The sequence below is a fragment of the Hermetia illucens genome, chromosome 4 (assembly GCF_905115235.1).
Source record: "Hermetia illucens chromosome 4, iHerIll2.2.curated.20191125, whole genome shotgun sequence".
Lineage (NCBI taxonomy): Eukaryota > Metazoa > Arthropoda > Insecta > Diptera > Stratiomyidae > Hermetia > Hermetia illucens.
This window is the reverse complement of record NC_051852.1, coordinates 102578859-102597807: the sequence shown is the minus strand read 5'-3', so window position 1 is coordinate 102597807 and position 18949 is coordinate 102578859. Positions and strand designations below refer to the sequence as shown.

Sequence of the window (18949 nt, the reverse complement as noted above, 5' to 3'; positions counted from 1 at the left end):
TACATAATCACCACCCAGGCTACCTTTATGATTAACTGAAAAGTCAATTTGCCTTACGCAGTGATTCACTCCGCATTAGTTTCGGCAGCTCGCGAGCCCAAGCATGAATCATGGATCCAACCAGAACGGCGGCCTGCCATGGTCTTTTTGCCTCTTATCCCCAACGATCTAATTTAGGAGTCACTTGATTGAAATTTCCCCGAAAGAATTCCAGATTATCTGTAATCCAGCGAAAATGCCAAATATGCCCTAGTAAGCCCTAGAGCTCCATTGCACTTGCAGCCAGCGGCATCCACCGATCTACCCATCTGCGTCCATTAAGACCCAAACTCGTATGCGCCGTGCACAGAACTTTTACTGGGACATTCAAAGTCATAATCACGATGTGTCAGAGAAGGGCGATAAATTTGACGATGCCCTAGGGTTTCGGTGAACTGAGGAACGGTCGTTATCGGAATTGTAACGTTACGGACTGGAAATTGATCGTTAATCTATGTAGAATTAGTGTCAACGGAATTGTAGAGATAAGAGATGCCCTAGACCCTATCCTCAGCTTGTTTGTTACCTTGTACAGTGTTGAGGTGAATGTTGACTAAGTACCATATTGTCGGATGTTACCAATCAATCTATCTCGAATGAGGACAGATAAGTATGATAATCTGGAAGTAGGGAAGGAATGCAGACGTTGCGCATTCTATGAAAGAAGCCAGGAGCAGGTGAGAGCAGCTGTGAAAATAAACGATTCTATGATGGATTTATCAACGCAATTCATCGGAGTCATCAACTTATCACATGAAGGGCAAGAACTTTATTCTCTAGTCGGCACCTGGTATTCTCCCCAACACTCTCAATTTGTTAAAAACCCATTTATGATCCAATTTGGATAAGAAAGGGCATCGGTCCCTGTCTTGCTTCACAGCTACACTATTTGCGTTGTGATAAGGAGACTGATCAGAGGTGCCTGCCAAGCATCAGAACATTATTAGTGAGTTAAGTGCATCGACGGCTATTAATAGCCAGAAAGTCGGATGACGACCTGCATTCCCAAGTTGAGAGGGCATCCACCGATAAATAACATAAACCATCAAATTGAGTTAGGGCTAATGCAAACAAATCATACCCGAATAAGACAAGGAATTATAAATGTGATTGGGAATGTTATGTACACTTTCCATCAAGAGATGCAGGGCTTTACAGTTAAGTCGGAAGGATGAAAGAAATTAAGACGCAGACAGGCTGGCAGCAATTTCTAGGGAATGTTTGGGGTAAGAGTACCAAACGCAATAGAAATTAATTTCAAATTTATTGTTGGTGGGGCTTGTGATGAAACTGTTTCAGAACTGAGTACGCGAGTTCATTGACCATTTTGATCCAACCATTCGTATCTTCATATCTCCACACATGAAAAGCGATTGAACCATCAGCCCGTCGCCATCGGATTAAATGTTCAATTACTCCGCTGTTGTATTGTGTGGCTGTTTGTTGTCTGAACTTCCTGAAAGCGAAATTATTACTTCAAACCATCCGCTGGAATGTTGACAAAAGATTTTGCCAGTCTAGCCCCGAACATATGCCTCCTTCGGCGCGGGGGACATGCATGCTGTAATCGGATCAGCGGAGTAATTACTTTCTAATAATGCTCCGATAACCGAAACCACAAGGGGCTAAGCCCCAGATGATTCCATCTTATATCTTCCAGGCTCAGCAATTTAGATGATCTGCGTATGTACCTCAAGAAGATGGTCCACGGCGAGATGCTGAGACATTCAATATCGGTTTTTTGCGAATGCTGCGGAATCTTGAGATGATGGGATTTGCGGGAGTTTGAGTGTGAGGAATTCAGAGCTGAGTCGTGCTCGATTAGGAAGAAAGCGGAGTGAAAGCAAAAGTGTGAATAATTGCAAAGAGAATGAATGCTCTGGGCCCGTTGACGGTGCCGCCGACGTCGTTATGGCCTCCAATCGGTTAAAAACCAGCCAGCTTTGTTTACCGCTCGTCAATAGTAACTTATGTATCGAGTGCGGTAACAAATTTCACTCGTACTTTGAAAGATGACGACCAGAGAGGCGCATTTGCATTATTTGCATTTCAATTGAAAGAACAAGTAAGTAGCGTTCATGCCGGCCTCTCATGTAACAGTTGCCCATGCAAGTGCGGCGTCGTTGTTGTAGCCAAGCTGCTTCCTACGCGGAAAAAGGAGATTTCTGTTTCTTCTTGAAGTTGTTGAGTAGCTCGCAGCTAGCGGATAAGCTGCAGCCACCATCGCATCGTTATTTGCGGGGATTGGGTTTCATTCGACCGAAATTATATGCGTTGCTTCTTACAGTATCAATTGTTGAGGCCGATGTGCGGTTCTGGAGGGGGTAGATTGGGGGAGTTGCCGCCAGCAAGTTACTCGTGCAAGTGTACAGCGATTTATGGAACAACTTGTAATTTGAATATGCAAAATTTCTCTGCCGGAAGAAGCTGAGGAATTTGTTTATCAAGAAGAATATGAAAGATTTTCATCTTGCTCTATGAAAGTACTGAAAATTGTGATTACGTTTGTTGGCGGTGTATTTAGTTTTAGGGAAGCTTCTCCAAATAACACCTAGATATTACAGATTAGTGGAGTGAGTTGAATACACATTATTCAATCACACAGACGTTTCAGTCAATCAATTATGATCGTGCATAGCTTCAAATTGACTATGTACTTCAACTCCCGCTAGGACTTGCAGAAAATATACACTCCGGTCAATAGCTATGAACATCTGGAACTGAGGAGTCCACATCACCAGTCTTACTAAAAACGTGAGAAATTTTATTTCATTATCATCTAACCAAGACAACAAGGAAATCAGGAAGAACGCGATAACCAGACAGACAGAGAAACTTCACTTCTACGGCATTCACCGTAGATTTTCTCTATTTTGTTCACACAATGACTTCGTCAAAGTTCATACTCACTTGAGTAGCAGATTAACAACTGCCTAGGAGGTATTTGGAAATAGTGTTTATTATCCATTGAATTTTCCTCCCGATAAAGGTTGGAGCTTGTTGCCGGTCAAAAAAAGGGTCAAGTTTACACATTTTTCACCAAGATCCGTTGGTTGTCGTCCATTCATTCATGTTGTATTCATGTATTTATTTAATTTAAGCAACAATACACAGAAAAAAGTTTTTTTTTAGCTACGTATTGCCCTCCGAGATAGAAGGAAGTAATGAGCTTAATTTAGGTCAAACCAAGCTATAGGGTCTAGTAGAAGGGACACTGCACTTTGGGTTCCAGGAATGCAATGAGGCAGCAAACGAGCTGAGGAAAGGAGCAGGGATGCCTCTAAACGGACTAGAACCCTTCTATGTAATCGGAAAAGGATTTATGGAAACGACGTAAAAACTGAAGAAGGATGACTGAGGGAACGAATCTACCAGGAATAGACAAGTCCAGGTTGCTCACTGGGGGATACGAGGCCAAGTGCTCAAAGGATTGTTCTAACCTCACCAAGAAGAATTTTTGGAATTTAATGGGAATACGCACTAGTCACTGCCGACTAAATTATCACCTGCGAAAAGCTAGGAATATCCACCGACACTGTCTGCATATTCGTTGCGGAGGATAACGAAACCTCTTTATGTATATGGCATGGGATAATATTCGACTTCTGCAAAGTGAATTGAGGCACCTGGGAGAATATTTAATACCAACCCTGTCAGTAATAGACTTGCTTAACATACCATAGTAAGGAGGTAAACTATAACCAGTAAAAGACGCACAATAGTCCTTCTAGGACGCAGTACAACTTCCCTAAACGGAATTTATTACTATTATTATTACATACATATGGCCATGAGTGAACACAATCCAAGTCTTCTCTTCTTGTCGTAAGAGGCCAGCAAATTTGTGAGCTAGCAACCTGCAAATTTTTAAACTTTATAGTAGACTACGACTTTTGGCTATCAAGAAAAGACTACGATTGATTTCTGGAATGTGCGCGCGTTCTCCTACAACGGTAGTGATAGTCCTTAGAATGCTTGCCTTTTCCAACTGGAGCGAGTTCGGGTTGTTTCTGATGGCCGATTTGTCAAAGACTTTTGACTGCAAGATTTCGGTCCAGGTTAAGGATGATCAGAATTATACAGCACTATGCATCAATCAAATCCGATATAGCAGAGAAGGATGACTACCAGCAATTGAACGCAGTTGAGGGTTGAGGAAAGGCTTCCTAAAGGTGATATTGAATGCCAAGGTGGATCCTGAAAACACGTTGCTCTGACATTTGATAGGGAAGCACGGTCTTGGCGACCGTAACGGAGGTTTGTGGATTTCTATAACTTCCATCGCCTCGTCTTTGGTACCATATTATTCGAGCATAGAACCTGCCATAAGATCAGTTCGATTTAAACTGATCGACTCCTCATGAACAATCAGATTGACCGTTATGATCAAAAGTAGATTTATGAGTTGTATCCAGGATGTGCGTAACAAGAGAGGCGCTGACATCGATCTCAAAAAGGATTACCATCTGATGTTGAATTACGTTGGCTTGTGTAGTATGTCCACCACTTCTCGCGGTATTGGAGACTTGCCACCTTGTATAATCCAGTAGGCGAGTTATCTTGTTGATCGGACGCAGGTACACCGAGTACCGTGCCTGAGAACATCAATGAGCAATGGGCCGTCATCAAAAATGCTCTTTTCTTGGGTGCTACAAAACTCATCGGTCCCTTCCCGAAGGGATGTTATAAGATCTGTTTCACTGCAGAATCATGGAAGCGGATCGTTAAACGGAAGGGGTTGAAGACTCTATTGACCGCTGCGAGTGATGAAGGGCGTGACGCGTTGAAACTCCAATATCGACCAAAATCCCGAGAAGTTCAGCGTAGTGGGCGCTGTGATAAAAGGGAATGCGCTGGTCAGAGAAGCAGAAGATATTACAAAACGCAATGATTTCGGAAATGTACACCGCATCACAAAAAAAACTTGCATGTGGTCACAAATCTTTCGATGGTCGTGTAAAAAGCATTAAATGGACGACTTCTTATCTACACTGACGAGTAACTGAAGAGATGGAAAGAACACCATCGTTCTAAACCGTATCACATCTAGCGAGGTTAGCCTTCTTGTGGATGAAATGGCTAGTCACCATAACATGCGGGTACGAGCTGCTCCTCCATACAGAAGAGACATCATTTCGGCCGTCAGTGCACTCAAACGAAGTAAAGCCGGGAATCCGAGACCTTCCCCAGAGAATGGAATAAGGGGATGATCATTAAGATTCCAAAGAATGGCACCCTTTTTGAGTGTTATCTGCGTATTCCATGCGTTGCAAAGATAATAGATGAAATAATCCTTGAGCGCAGTAAAGAACATCTCGAAAGCTTGATCGCCAGAGAGCAGGCTTGTTTCCGCTCCGGATCCTCCTACATTCACTATATCGACACCTTACGGATCCTTTTGGAGTAGTGCATAGAGTATAAATATTCGCTTAATCTGCTCTTCATCGGTTTCCGGAAACTTTCGATAGCGTGAACAGAAGTATACCCGAAGTGCTCTAAGCATCTGCTTGCTTTTTCATCAGATGATAGACCTTAGCCAAATTGCTCTGTATTTGGAAAGAGAAATAAGTAGAATTGGACTAAAGATAAACACCAACAAAACTAAGGTTCGGAGTATGATTGATCATCGCACTCTCCCCATCAGCATTAATGGGTAGGGCATCGAAAGTGTCGATCATTTTGTGTATCTAGGAAGCGTGGTTTCTGCCGACGGCGGAACCGAACTAGATGTTGTCGACGCATTAATAGCACTAGATCCGTTTTCACTACCTTGTTAAAACTTGAAAGTGCATAGTAAAAAGGGAGTGCAGGCGTCTCAGGAAATCGTAGGGCAGCTGAAGAACATTCCGAGGAACTGTGAACGATGGCGCATAGGTGTGGTTAACGTGCTGTACCCTACCAAGGGGTGAATGGCAACCATATTATTATATGAAGGGAACTTCAAAAGCGTATAAAAAGGGTATCCATATCAAAAATGTTTCGTCGTTGCTATTGGTAAGGGCGATTGAGGTTACGAGGAGGAATAGTCCACACAGGAAAGTTCTTTTTAAAAAAAGGTTATTGGATGAATTTATGTTGTAGTTTCAAGAGCGATGTTCAATGATGCATCTACCAAGGGAATTGAAATATTAAAGGGACTGGATTAAGATAAGGTCGAAGGATCAACGTAGGATGGAAACCAGACATTTTGAAAGCGCGATTGATAATGTCAATGAACTGGCAAATGAACTCGTTTCTGAAGGTTACACTCAAGTCTAGGAAGCAGCTTAAAAGTCATAGGGGTTATCCGCCCTGCGAGTAGGAAAAGGATGTTGGGTGGAATTTAAACGAGGGTATTCGCTGGCATTTAGTGTGGGATTGTTTACCAAACACAAGCGCATCAGAGTATCTAGTTTGGATTGCAAGAGAACACCGTCCAGCGGGGCGAAGCTCGAGCTAATTAGCAGTTCAATAGTAGACGTACGTCCGGCCAGATTCTCCGTGGCGCCGGGTCTTATTGATGCTAAGTTATACTTATTTTACCAATTATACTTTTACTTAACATTCTATACTACAATCTGCATATTCACAGACTTGAAATAAGATGGATGTCACTTATTTTGTCACCATGTGAGTCACCATAGGCAATACAGAAGGTCCAGAAAAATCGGTGCACATAACGTGCATCTCCTGCCGTTAATAAGGATATTCAGCAACGAAACTGGCAAAGTCGAGGAAGTTTGAAACAGTAGAACACTGTTTCCCGAAGCCATGATGCTTTTTCGCTATGAGGTGACCGAAGTGCGCGATCAGCCAGTCCTTGATGTATCTCTCGAGAATTTTGAAACAAGAGGACAAGAGTAAGGTATATAATAAAGATAATGAGCAGGATGACTGGTCCTAGAAATATCGATCTTTGCAAAAAAAAAAGTCGACGACAAAAGTCAATTTTCGGGAGGAAAGGAAAAAATTATAGGAATTGCCCGAGGTCTTAGACTACATCTTTTTCGAGCGCTCGATGCTCCTTCATCCCCACTTGAAAGAATCAAATTGGTAAAACTAAAAATAGGTAGACTGTAATGAATTCACATGGGTCATACTTGAGTCATAGAACTTCAAAATTTTTCAGCAAAAGACACCAGCAACTTTACCCGTTTAGAAAAACGTGGGACAAGCATCGACACTACTTAATTAGGAAGACTAAATTCTGGACCAGTCCCGGACTGATGGCACGCAATGGGGGTTCTAATGCATCATCTCAGATTAGGTGATTTTATGATATAACTCCGAAGTTGCCATCGGTTTCATATTGAGAGGCTAAGTTGATGTCGGAGCTAAGCCTATTTGTGTAGGAGCCTCTGTACGAAGAACAACAATCATCCACACTCAAGAACCGTCAGTGATAGAACGCCCTCTAACTGTTGTTTCGCTGTAATGGCCTTTACCTGTTCTGACACCCCTATCCAGTTCGACAGCTCATTCGTTTGTGTGGCATTCCAATTACCCATTTTCTGGACTCTTGAGGGTTAAAATATAATAACTCGGAGGGATCAGTGCCCAGTGATAAATTCCTTTTCAGAACCGAAACCTCACTTTATATGCACTTTACTGAGGATGAAGCGGACTGGTATTGCGAGTTCCAACAATCCAATCCGGGAGCTATAATAGATAGCCGATACTGTGATGGTCTTCAAGATTAATTTCGTGACCGACTGCCAGATATTGATCTCTGGGAGCGATTTCGAAGTTGGGCACAAAGAGCATGGAACTCTTAATCTCAGGGCGCAATTTATAATAACTTAGATGAATTGGGGATGATCAGAGCTATCCTGGATGACCGAAGTCGAATTAGAAGGAAAAGCTAAACACCATAAAGCTTGGCTAGCAACGGGACGTGCAAGCGCGTGTCGACGGGACACTTCAGTGTAGCTTCTATAATATATTTGCTAGTGGACCTTCACAGACAGTTTCGCCAGTATTTTATATTTGGAATAGATATCCCTTCTAGGTTGGGCCGACTCAGGATGTTTTCTGATCATTGTCAATCCGTTTAAGTGATTATATGGTTGTTGTTAACTCTAAATAAAAGAGTAAACCTGCAAGTATCTTTTTATAATGCATTCCCTACTTTTTGCGGACAAAGGAAACTGCGCTACAAAAGATTTTCAGCTTGGCTCTGAAAAAAATGGTCCCTAAAACTAATTATTGCCTCTTCTGGCCTGAATTACATTATAGTTCTTCTGTCCTGATAGTGCAAGTCACACTCATCCGAACATGCGTACATGCGGCCTTTTGGGACAAAATCAACTTGTAGACCGCGGAGATACACTTAAATTCTGCAAATAGCAGGTTTGCTTTGTTCTCTCATTTCTCCAGAGTTCTCAACCTAATAGTAACATTTTCAATTAAAAGGTTTCAAAAGTTTCTTTCAACACTGCCCAGTTATTGAGGAAGGTTGTTTGGAGTTGTTGAATACTTTGGATGCTCTTAGATAGATAACATGCGAACTTCTATCTGAGATGATTTCATTCACTTGAAGTGCCCTATCTTTTCCAAGACGATTATATAGGACAAGTGTCGCTTTATATTATTCCTAGACCCATTTATTTTTGAATTAGGTGTTTGTTTTAGAAATTTACGCGGTGAACCTTGTGTATGTGTGTGTTTGTGGTGGGAGAGAAGCTGTAGCCTATGAGCACTCTGACCGTGGTGGCCCATTTTACTCGACTCCCCCGTTTAACGGAAGATCCCGGATTTATTAACGTATTGTAGGATTTCCGTTAGTGTATGTGATGCTAACCTTTGCAACTGGAGCAAATCAGTACCAAACATCTGAGGTCTGATGCCTCCATAGGCAGGGCATTCACAAAGAAAATGCTCTGCCGATTCGACACCTTGAATAATTCCTATTCTGAACATATATTCTCGCCTAGTGCATTATGGCCTGTCAGAATGCCTACAATAATTCTGCAAGTCTTCCTGCATTTGGACAGGGTAAACTTTGCGATATGCACGTTAGGTTCTGACAGGAAAAATTTGGTGTGTCTAGCAACCTTTAGGTTCTACCACCTGTTATTATGAGAAGCTCCTAGTTTATCAAGACAGCCTTAGCCAATGCTACTGATAATCCAATTGCTGGTTAGGACCGGGGGGAGATTGAACTCTCTTTTGCTAAGGCAAAGATGATTTCATTTCGCTCTACAGTGCTTAGGTACCCAGAGAGCGGTAACTCTTTCTACAAAGTATTTAGAGTATTCATCGATAAAATTAACGGAAGTCTTTTAAATTTAAGGACCTTGTAAGGGTAAAGATAAATCCCGCCGATTATGTAATTCGGCTCCACAACGCTGCACTTGTTCATTCAATTTTATATTCCTTGGCTTACTGCACCGGCGACTGTAAGAGCCGTGAATGTATCAATGAAACCCAACTTCCGTTTTGGGTTGGAATTCAAGACCTACATGTTGCTAAATTCAAGGGAACTAACTTGTATTGGGGATATCCTCACGTAAACTTCACCCTCATCAACATGCAAGGGAGCAATTTCATTTCTGATATGACCACCGGCGACAATTGATTGCACACGATGATAGGCAAATGGATGGGGGCATCCTTTGCATATGAAATGAGGGAACGGATTGACACGGGAAATTTTCAGAGGACAACTTAACGGGGAAGGTCAAGAGCGAAAAAGGTGTCTAAAGTGAATTATTATTTCCGTGTATTTCAGTCATGTGTGTGGGGGTATTTTACGTTTATAACAGCAATAAACTCAAACAAATTTGTGCTGTTGACCTTCAAAGTACTTTATAACTTTCAATAATGCAATGGTGAGCTACTAAAGCGTTATATTAATTCACTGCCTTACAGGAGCCCTTCAGCTTCTTCAATATTCAATCAATTTCGATACGAGGATAGTCTTCACGGATGAGGTTGTTTTTAAAAAGGGGGAACCAGGTGATTTACATTATTTAGCTTTGAGATGAAGTCGTTTTCTAAGTTCGAATCACCCAAAATGTCATTTTGCCTGACTGATCTATTGGGTCAAGCTTGGCTCATGCGTTTTGTTTCTGATTCGTTGATATTCAATTAGCGAAGGACCAGTCAACGTTTTCCCGAGTTCCCGCAGCGACGTAAGAGCTTGTACTCCTGTTTGGAGCTGAGATGAAGGAAGAAACGCGATAGCTGGTACATCATATAATCAAACTGTTGAAGGCTGGCAGATTTACCATACGAAAATGAATCGTAAATGATTTCGAATTTTTGACCGACATTTCCGTAGAATCCAAGGATATTGAACTAAGAGAAATAGTACTTGACGCACTAGTCATTAGTTTGGAACACGGTGGCCGACAATTTCAAAATTTCGCGGATTGACTAAGCGGCAACTGTTAGTCATATACGACTCATCTGGTATCAGCTGAGGTGATTTTCACGTGAATGGAGACGCTTGCTAGCCTAATTGTCAATATTGGAATCTATTCGAATCCTTCGGAGGATTTAGTGCACTAAGAGAGGAATAAACGGGCTGCGGACTGGCGGACTCCAGCAATTACTCTGCGGCAACTGAACTAATGCACAATACAATTGTGACTTTCCAAAGTATATGACTTAACCATGTTCCTCGCATGGCTTGAGAAGGAGCCAGTGACCTTAGACAGTTATATAAGAAACCGAATGAAAATAAAACAGATTGTGCTTCCAGAGGAATAAGGCCTAAGGTATCTTCTACGGTGGAATGAACTAAACTATGGAAACATACTATATTTCGAGACCGGGTTGGCAAAGCCACAAAAGTCAACCATCTTCTTGCTTTAAACTGCTATTGCACTATCCAATTACGAAAAGATGTCATTGGTGGACACAAAACAGATGGGGAATCTAATCGCTTATTGCAGAGAAACTCGCTAGAAATCACAAGGTAGTCAACTTCTATTTCTAATTTCTGCTCAGCTGCATGTTTGTTCCGCGCAATTTCGGCAGTGGTTCGGGAAATTACGTGGGCTTGCTTTGGACTGATGAGCAGGATCGAGTTAGTGTTCCCATAATCAAAAATGGACGTAATGAACGGTCGAATAGCAAGAGATGACGCCTTTTTCGATGCTTTCGACGTATTAAAGTTAGACTTGAGCAGGACAGCAAGTAGGAGAATGCGTAGTTGGTTGAAGCGGATCGTATTCAGATGCTCGACTGGCCTGCGTGCCCGGACCTCAATCGATTCATTGAAGAGCTTGACAATAAAATAGTAAAAAAAACTTACAATTTCTAGGAATAATCCTATTGTCTATGTGACAAATAAAAAGGGAAAACCCACTAACTATTGAAATCAGCATTATTTGTGTTGCTGCTTTATAAAAATGTTGGGTAAAAAAGTACTTTTTTTTAAGCAATAAAACTGATTTTTTCGTAGGAATACTTCTAGTTTAACATTTTCATAACTCTGATTAAATTTCATTGAGTTAAAAAATGAATCAAAATAGGGGTGGAACTAAAAGCATTTGCAGCGGTATGGTAGATCAAAATTGCCCCTTGCGCGTCAAATTACTGCTCCCTAAGAGATAAAATATTAGTATCACATCGAATTGTATATCCAGCGTAATATAAAAAGAGGGACGAAGACGGCTACGGTTTCGTACCAGGGCAGAGGAAACTCACCAGACGCTGCCTCACCTCTGCCCTGGGAGCAGCGTGAGCGACGCGGCTGGCCCTTTTTGCCCTTTTTGCGTTTTATTTATTATGATTTTACTGAGTAGATTCAACCGTCTTTTAATCCTGACTTTAGCCTGTCTACTATTAGGTTCGCTGGCATTTAGCTGGCATTCCCAATGTTGAGTATTATTTTCACATCGACCTCTTTCAATTTAGTCCCATCAAATTTTTGAATCCACTTCATTTCACTTCCCCCTTCTCGATATACGGCACTGGCAGCTTGAAGATACAGATATTTGTAAGCGTTCTATTGATCCAGTAGGAGGATTTCTTGCTTTGTATTTAGATACAATAAATTTATAGGAATGCATAATACCAAAACTGTAAGAGTCGCGGTGATCCCACAAAAGGAAGAACTTGAAGTTGTGAAGATCTGCAAGCTAACATTGGAATCGATAAATGCAAAAAATTTGATATCACTACTATTCCAAGAAGTGCATATCCTGTGAAAAATAGCAGTGTTATGCACTGCATCCTTTGCATCTCGAAGGAGCTAAACTTTCGAGTACTTGCCAAAAAACCTACACTTTCACCCCATAACGGGGCTTTTGATTTTATCTTCATCATGACGATTGCCAGGAAGTCAACCGCCAGGTACATAGGCCAGGTAAATTGGTAATCCACTATTTTTATGTTTATTTCGTGGCATTTGTTAAATAAACAATCATTTGTTTGGACTCAAATGCACTTCGTTATTGTTGATAGCATATTGTCTTTTAGAGGTCATTTTTATTCTGCTTCTTTCCCAAAACGGCCTGCAGCTGTCGGTGAAAACTTGGGAAAACCCGTTTTCACAACATCATTTCAAGTCAATTTTACGATACGAGAAGCGTTTGACAAGGACAAGGGGATAATCACTTGGCATCAGGTCTGGAATGTATAAGAGCTTCCCTAACAAACTCCTGGAACATCTGGCGAGTCTTCATGCACGGTAGAAACCTGGCATTGTCCTGCTGGAACACGATGTCTTTTCTAATGGATACTTGGGGCCACTTCTGGTTGATTGCTGCTTTCAGGCAAAAGAACCGCTGGCAGTAGATGTTCGATTTGAGCGTTTGGACATTAAGCAGCAGTTCTTTGCAAATAATGTTTCTAAAGTACTATCAAACATCTAAAAAACATCTTCCTTGCCATCAGCTCTGGTTTGACCACGTTTTAGGACGCTTCATCGACCCTCAACAAGGATCATTTTCACTCACCGTTATCGTGTGTTATTCACTTCTCATTGTCAGGACTATCTGCTTCAAAAATGATTGAATTATATTCTTTTTAGAGAAGGGTTTGCAGATGCAGTAGTTGGGTGCCATAACTACTGAAAACATCATGTTACCCTGGAAACAGAAGTTGACAATTATGCGTATTGTAGCAAATATGCATAGTTGCATACGCTTGAACTCCTTAGCCTATTCATTTTCGAAAGGCTGTCCACACAAAGGGAGTCCTAAAATCTGAAAACCGTTAGACCAAAACCGGGATTTAGGACGAATATTTAAGGATAATCATCACAACCGATAACAGCTACGATGATGAAATCCGCGCACGGTTGTTGTCAGCCAACAGAGCCTAGTTCAGCTTACAAAAACTGTTCCACTCGAAACGTCTCACCATAGAGTCAAAGCTCTTACTGTACAAGACAATGATCTTGCCAGTCCTCATGTATTCCTCGGAGACTTCGGGTTCTTAGCAAGAAGAATTGCAAATTCTTGGCCGTGTTCGAGAGAAGAATCCTTCGAAGAATTTTTGGCCCCATACATGAGGATGGACGATTCCGCAGCCTACATAACGACGGAATTTACGAGCGATACCATGACCGTCAGGTTGTGGATAAAATCCGGCTCAATAGGTTACGGTGGGCGGGTCACTTACTCCGTATGGATGAGGATGATCCAGGACGCCAGACAGCTTTTAGGGATATCGAATTGGTGGACCTCGGCGCAAAACCGGGATGTCTGGAGTTCCTTATTAAGGCAGGCCTAGACCGGATATCGGTTGTTGTGCCGTTGATGATGATGATGATGATTTAAGGATAATGTATTTTAAGACTTTTTGGTACAATTTGAATCTTTTCAAGAAGATCATAGCGGGAAAATGTACCCGACAATCATCAAGAGGTAAAGTAGGTTTGATAATCATAGTTTAAATTTCTGAGTATCTTAACTGTTCACCCTCCCCCCGCCCCTTTCTGGATGTTTGAGAAATTCCAACTCCTGTATTTTGTACCTACGCTAACTAAACGTGGAGGCTCTTACATTCATTCCATAACCAAAAGTCATTAATCTTCAATGAGGCCCAGTTCATTATTCTTGCTTTGAGGTGGTGCTTATTTGGTAACTTGACGACTGATGATGCTAATTTTGTTTGCCAGAATCTCACATTTGATTAAGAATCCTTTCGTGTAACGGGAAAAGAATATAGTCTAGCACAAGGGGGAAAGTTATACCTCCTCTTAACTGAAAACACAAAGCGCAGCAAATGGGCTTTCAGTTAATTTCAGCACCTAATCTTTTTAAAATGAGTCCCGTGCGTTAAAAGGATTGACAAAGTCAGTATACATACACTCAGAAGGAAAATTAGGGCTAGATAGTATCTCATGGCTAGCGTGTGCACCGAAGTTTTCAAAAAGTACAGTTGAATTTTTTTTATAAATCTCTCATAGGTTTTCATGAAGGCCTTTAACGACTACTTGGTTTTAAGCTCTGTACGATTACGAGCCACATAGCACGTAATTGATCTGATTGTGGGGAAGCTTTTTCAAAGTCACCAAAGGAAAATACATTTTGGTGGAATTGATACATATGCACTGCAGTTAGTAGGCTAAAAATTCTCCATTTAATAGCATGAATGTCAATGGAAATGGGTGCGAGCTTCCAATTTACTGTATTTTTGGGCGACTGACTTAACTGATATTTTGTTGATGGCCTTCCGTCAGTTTAGAGGGAACTAGATAGCTATACTTTTCGCAGGGACGAATAAGTGCTTTTGTTTTTATTTAGGGGGCGTGAGGCCGAGAAGCAGTGTTTTTCGCAGCTCCATCATCACATAGGACTGGACTCAATTCAGTAAAAAACAGAAGCGAAGGCCATTTCTTCCAATGTGCACACTTTTTGCCCTTGGAACCAAAGGAAACTAACCAGATATTATCTCGTTTCTATTCGGTAACAACGAAATCTATAGCTTACAAGCTGATATTCTAAGCTACATATTTCCGACAGATAGACGACATAATATTACATATATATATTTAATGCTTGAACATTAAAATTAGCAACAATTTCACTGTTACTACTTATCAACCGATTTATGCATGTCCTTTCATCTATTGCCCAATTAATTCATGCTCTGCGCATATTTATACCATTTCCCTTCAAGAAGACAACTTCATTTCCCTGGCATTCCTCCCCTTTCTCCCCCTCTCTTATTTGCGAAGAATAATTGGAAGTTATATTGTGTAGATACTCCTTGTCGTTGTGTGCAATTTCCCGCACTAAATGACTCATTACGTCGATCTTAATTTTCCTAAATGACGTCATTAAAAAGCATCATAACGTCAACGTTCCCGTCTTGATTGTGGCCCTAATGCATTCTATCGTGTTTTCTGGAATGATGCCTCTAGCACTGATTAAAATCACGACGATGCAGTGGAACGCAGCAGTGAAATGTGCAACGGAGAAAATTTCTCCCGTTTTTAGTCTTATATCGTCAGATATGCGAAGGGCTGTAAAATACTTTGTCTGCACAAACATCACTTAATGTGGATAATTTAAATTGAAGGATAATTGCTTCATTTTTGCTGGATATGAATTTTCAACGGATACGTGTGGTATTTACCGAGGAAGAGTGGAGTAAGTGGAAGTGTACGATCGGAACGAGATGATAAATGATGGACTAGAATCTGTTATTACGATAATAGTTACAAATAATGGAAAATAGCACAGCAGATTGTTGATATAGTGGTATCATTTTTCCGACGATTAATAGATTTTCCCCAGTTAACATATTTTGTATATTCATAATTTTTACTTTGATGAGCATTATTATGATGTTTGTAGCCCATATTTTGCAGCTTGAAAGAACCCCTATCCCATGTCGAACGAGGGTTTCAAACCCACTTCCTGTTTTGATTTATCCTTGTCCATACCAGGGTCACATCCTGTTCAACCTTATGCATTTGAACCAAAGCAATTATACTTTTTTGCCGCTTTTTGGATTACAGGGTGTTTTTTCAGCAATCAAACCCCAATTTTGGGTTAGAGTCGTAACTGCTCACTACTTTGGATCTCCTTCTAGCTCTCTTGAACTACACATTTCTTTAACCAGGCAAGTGTTTATATCAAATTCATGCTTGGCATTCATATCAATGAAGGCATGACCTATATAACACCGTTGCTGTCCCTGGGTACTTGATGGCAAAAGGTCCCGCGATTCGAAATGAACAGCCAAGGCAAAACTCTCGTAACAAGGACAACCGCAACGTGTCGGGCCCGAAAGATACTTTCGAAAAAGTTCACTTCCACAGGGTTACCCGGCTCTCACGTTACCAGACTTCAGTCTTGTTTGACTTGTCATTCGTGACCAACTGTGGAGTGTTCTTGTATTCCCAGCAGCTGATCATACTTGTTTCCGATACAGTACAGATCTTCAACTCTGCCATATTATCTACATGACATACCGATGCTAAGTTTAGATAACGGGGAAGGCTTTAGAACAATGTACTTAGCACTAATCTTAATAAAGTAAAAATAAAACGCTCAAATCAGGAAAATAAATAAATAAAGCATAGTTTGAGTGTCCGGATGGCTGAGCGGTTAGAGCACAAGGCTGTCGTACGGAAGGTCGCGGTTCAAATCTCACTGGTGACAGTGGAATTTGTATCGTGATTTGACGTCGGATACCAGTCGACTCAGCTGTGAATGAGTACCTGAGTCAAATCAGGATAATAATCTCGGGCGAGCGCAATGCTGACCACATTGCCTTCTAGTGTACCGTTACGGTCTTGAATAAAGTGCTCTAACACACCTCAAGGCCCTGATCCAATATGGATTGGTGCGCCAACGATTATTATTATTATAGTTTGAGTAGTCCACTATGCCAAATCCAACCAGATCTCCTTTGTTCACAGCTCCTGAGACAAGCCGGCTAAGAAAACTTTTCCAATGTCATTATGAAGCAAGACGGGTTTATGTTCATCTTGTGCGAAAAATTTCCTATTCACATTTTTCCATTCGTACAAAGTTAAAAATATTCCGCCGCCCATATGAGTTCACTTTATGGGATCATGACGTTATATACGTCTTAGATTGCCATGAATTCACGTGAAATACAAAATTTTAACCGTCTACAATTTTGTGAATAATAATTGGTTTTCTTTCATATTTTCGAAAATTATGTACTATATTATTACCTATAATATATAAAATGTTATTCTTCTAGGATGAACTTAAGGGGGGTTTCCGGATGGAGCAGATGCACGACATTGTAAGGGCACTATTCCCTGTGCACCCCGTATAGGATGATGACGTCAGCGCGGAGAGCGCAGAGGACTGTCCACTTTTCTATATAAAAGAGTTTGAACAGGCAGTCCTCTCTATGAAAAGCAAGAAGGCGCCAGGACGAGGTGGTTTTCCAGCAGAGGTATACAAACTGGTATTCCGCTTGACTGAAAGAGGGCACTTTCCCTGCTCGTTGGAAGGTGGAGAGACTTGCGCTGATTCATAAAGGGAAATTGCCGTCTTCATACCGCAGCGAACAAGGCTGCAGCTGAATTTTCGGCGTTAAGTAGGCTAATGGCAAACATTGAGGGTCCTATGTCTAGCAGGCGACGTCTTCTGATGAGCTCAACGCAGTCCGTCCTATTTCCTTACCCAATTTTTAAGTGGGCATGGAAGTTTTCAGTCTTACCTTCACAAGATTAGAAATTCGCGATCTCCGGATTGTATATTTTTCAATGGAGTTGTGGACGACACCCGCCACACTTTTTTTTCTTGTGGAAGGTGGGATGGGGTTCGTCTGCAGCTCTATTTAAACACAGGGGATCTCTCTCCAGACAACATTGTCGAAGAGATTTTGAAGAGTGCTGACAGGTGGAGCCGTGTTGCCCATAACGTTTGGGCCTTTCTCGTTGCTAAAAAAATAGAGCTTGACCGGTGGAGGAGCCGGATGGCAGGGGGTTCCTCGAACTGACTGTTCTTTTCCTCCTCTCTCCTCCCGTTAGTGAAAGGAATTCGCTGATCTGAAGGCTCCGCAAGGCGGGAGATTTCGGAGACTAGCCCAAAGTAATGTGACAAACGGTTCCAGGCTAGCTCTCTGACGATGGGTAGGTGTTTAGTTGTTTAGTTGGTAGTCCGACGACGTACCGACAGCCGTATTTGCGAAATCACCGTGAGAAACATCTCCCTCTTTATATCGCATTTGTGGATCTGGAGAAAGCGTCTGACCGTGTGTCAGATGAGCTCATCTGGTATGCCCTACGACAACACTTGGTGCAGGAAGAGCTCGTGCGCTGCGTTCAATTGCTCTATCACGATCCGAAAAGTAAAGCTCGAAGTGTGGTGGGTGTATCAAAACCGCTTCGCGTCTCTGTTGGTGTTCATCAAGGAAATGCCCTCTCACCGCTCCTCTTTGTTCTTGTTATGAACACCGTCACACGGGATATCCAACGTCCAGCGCCCTATACACTGCTCTATGCAGATGATGTATTCCTAGCGTCCAATAACAAAAATGATCTCGAGCAACTTGTACAAAAATGGAATGATCGCCTCATACAACACGGTCTCAGATTGAATCTAAACAAAACTGAATTTTTGACGACCGATCCCCATGAAACAGGCACAATCATTCTCAGCGGCAGTGACCTGCCCTGCCCAGAACTTAACAATTTAAATATCTCGGATTAACGCTAGCAGCCAATGGAGAACTGTGTTATGAAACTGCTTCACGCATTAACGCAACCTGGGTGAAGTGGTGTTCCACAACTTGTGTTCTTTGTGATCGACGTATCAACGAACATCTCAAATCTAAAATTTACCACAATGCCGTCCGTCCTGCAAGAGAGGCGCCTTCGATGATATGGTCACGTAATTCGCGCTAACGTGAATTCCCTTGTCAAAATTGGTCTGAACATCGTAGCCTCGAGATTGCATCCAGATCAGGTACGGATCAGGACGAGTCCATCCCGCTTGTGAATGGGACAAAGGCTGAAGAAAAAGAAGATACGGAATACAAA

At 41.7% G+C, this 18949-nt stretch overlaps 1 protein-coding gene across 4 annotated transcripts in view; it reads right to left on the bottom strand.

Moving 5' to 3' along the window:
- Nucleotides 1–18949, bottom strand: part of LOC119654649 (protein folded gastrulation) — a 375724-nt gene that overhangs the window by 156871 nt on the left and 199904 nt on the right. The gene's annotated exons all lie outside the window — the stretch shown is intronic.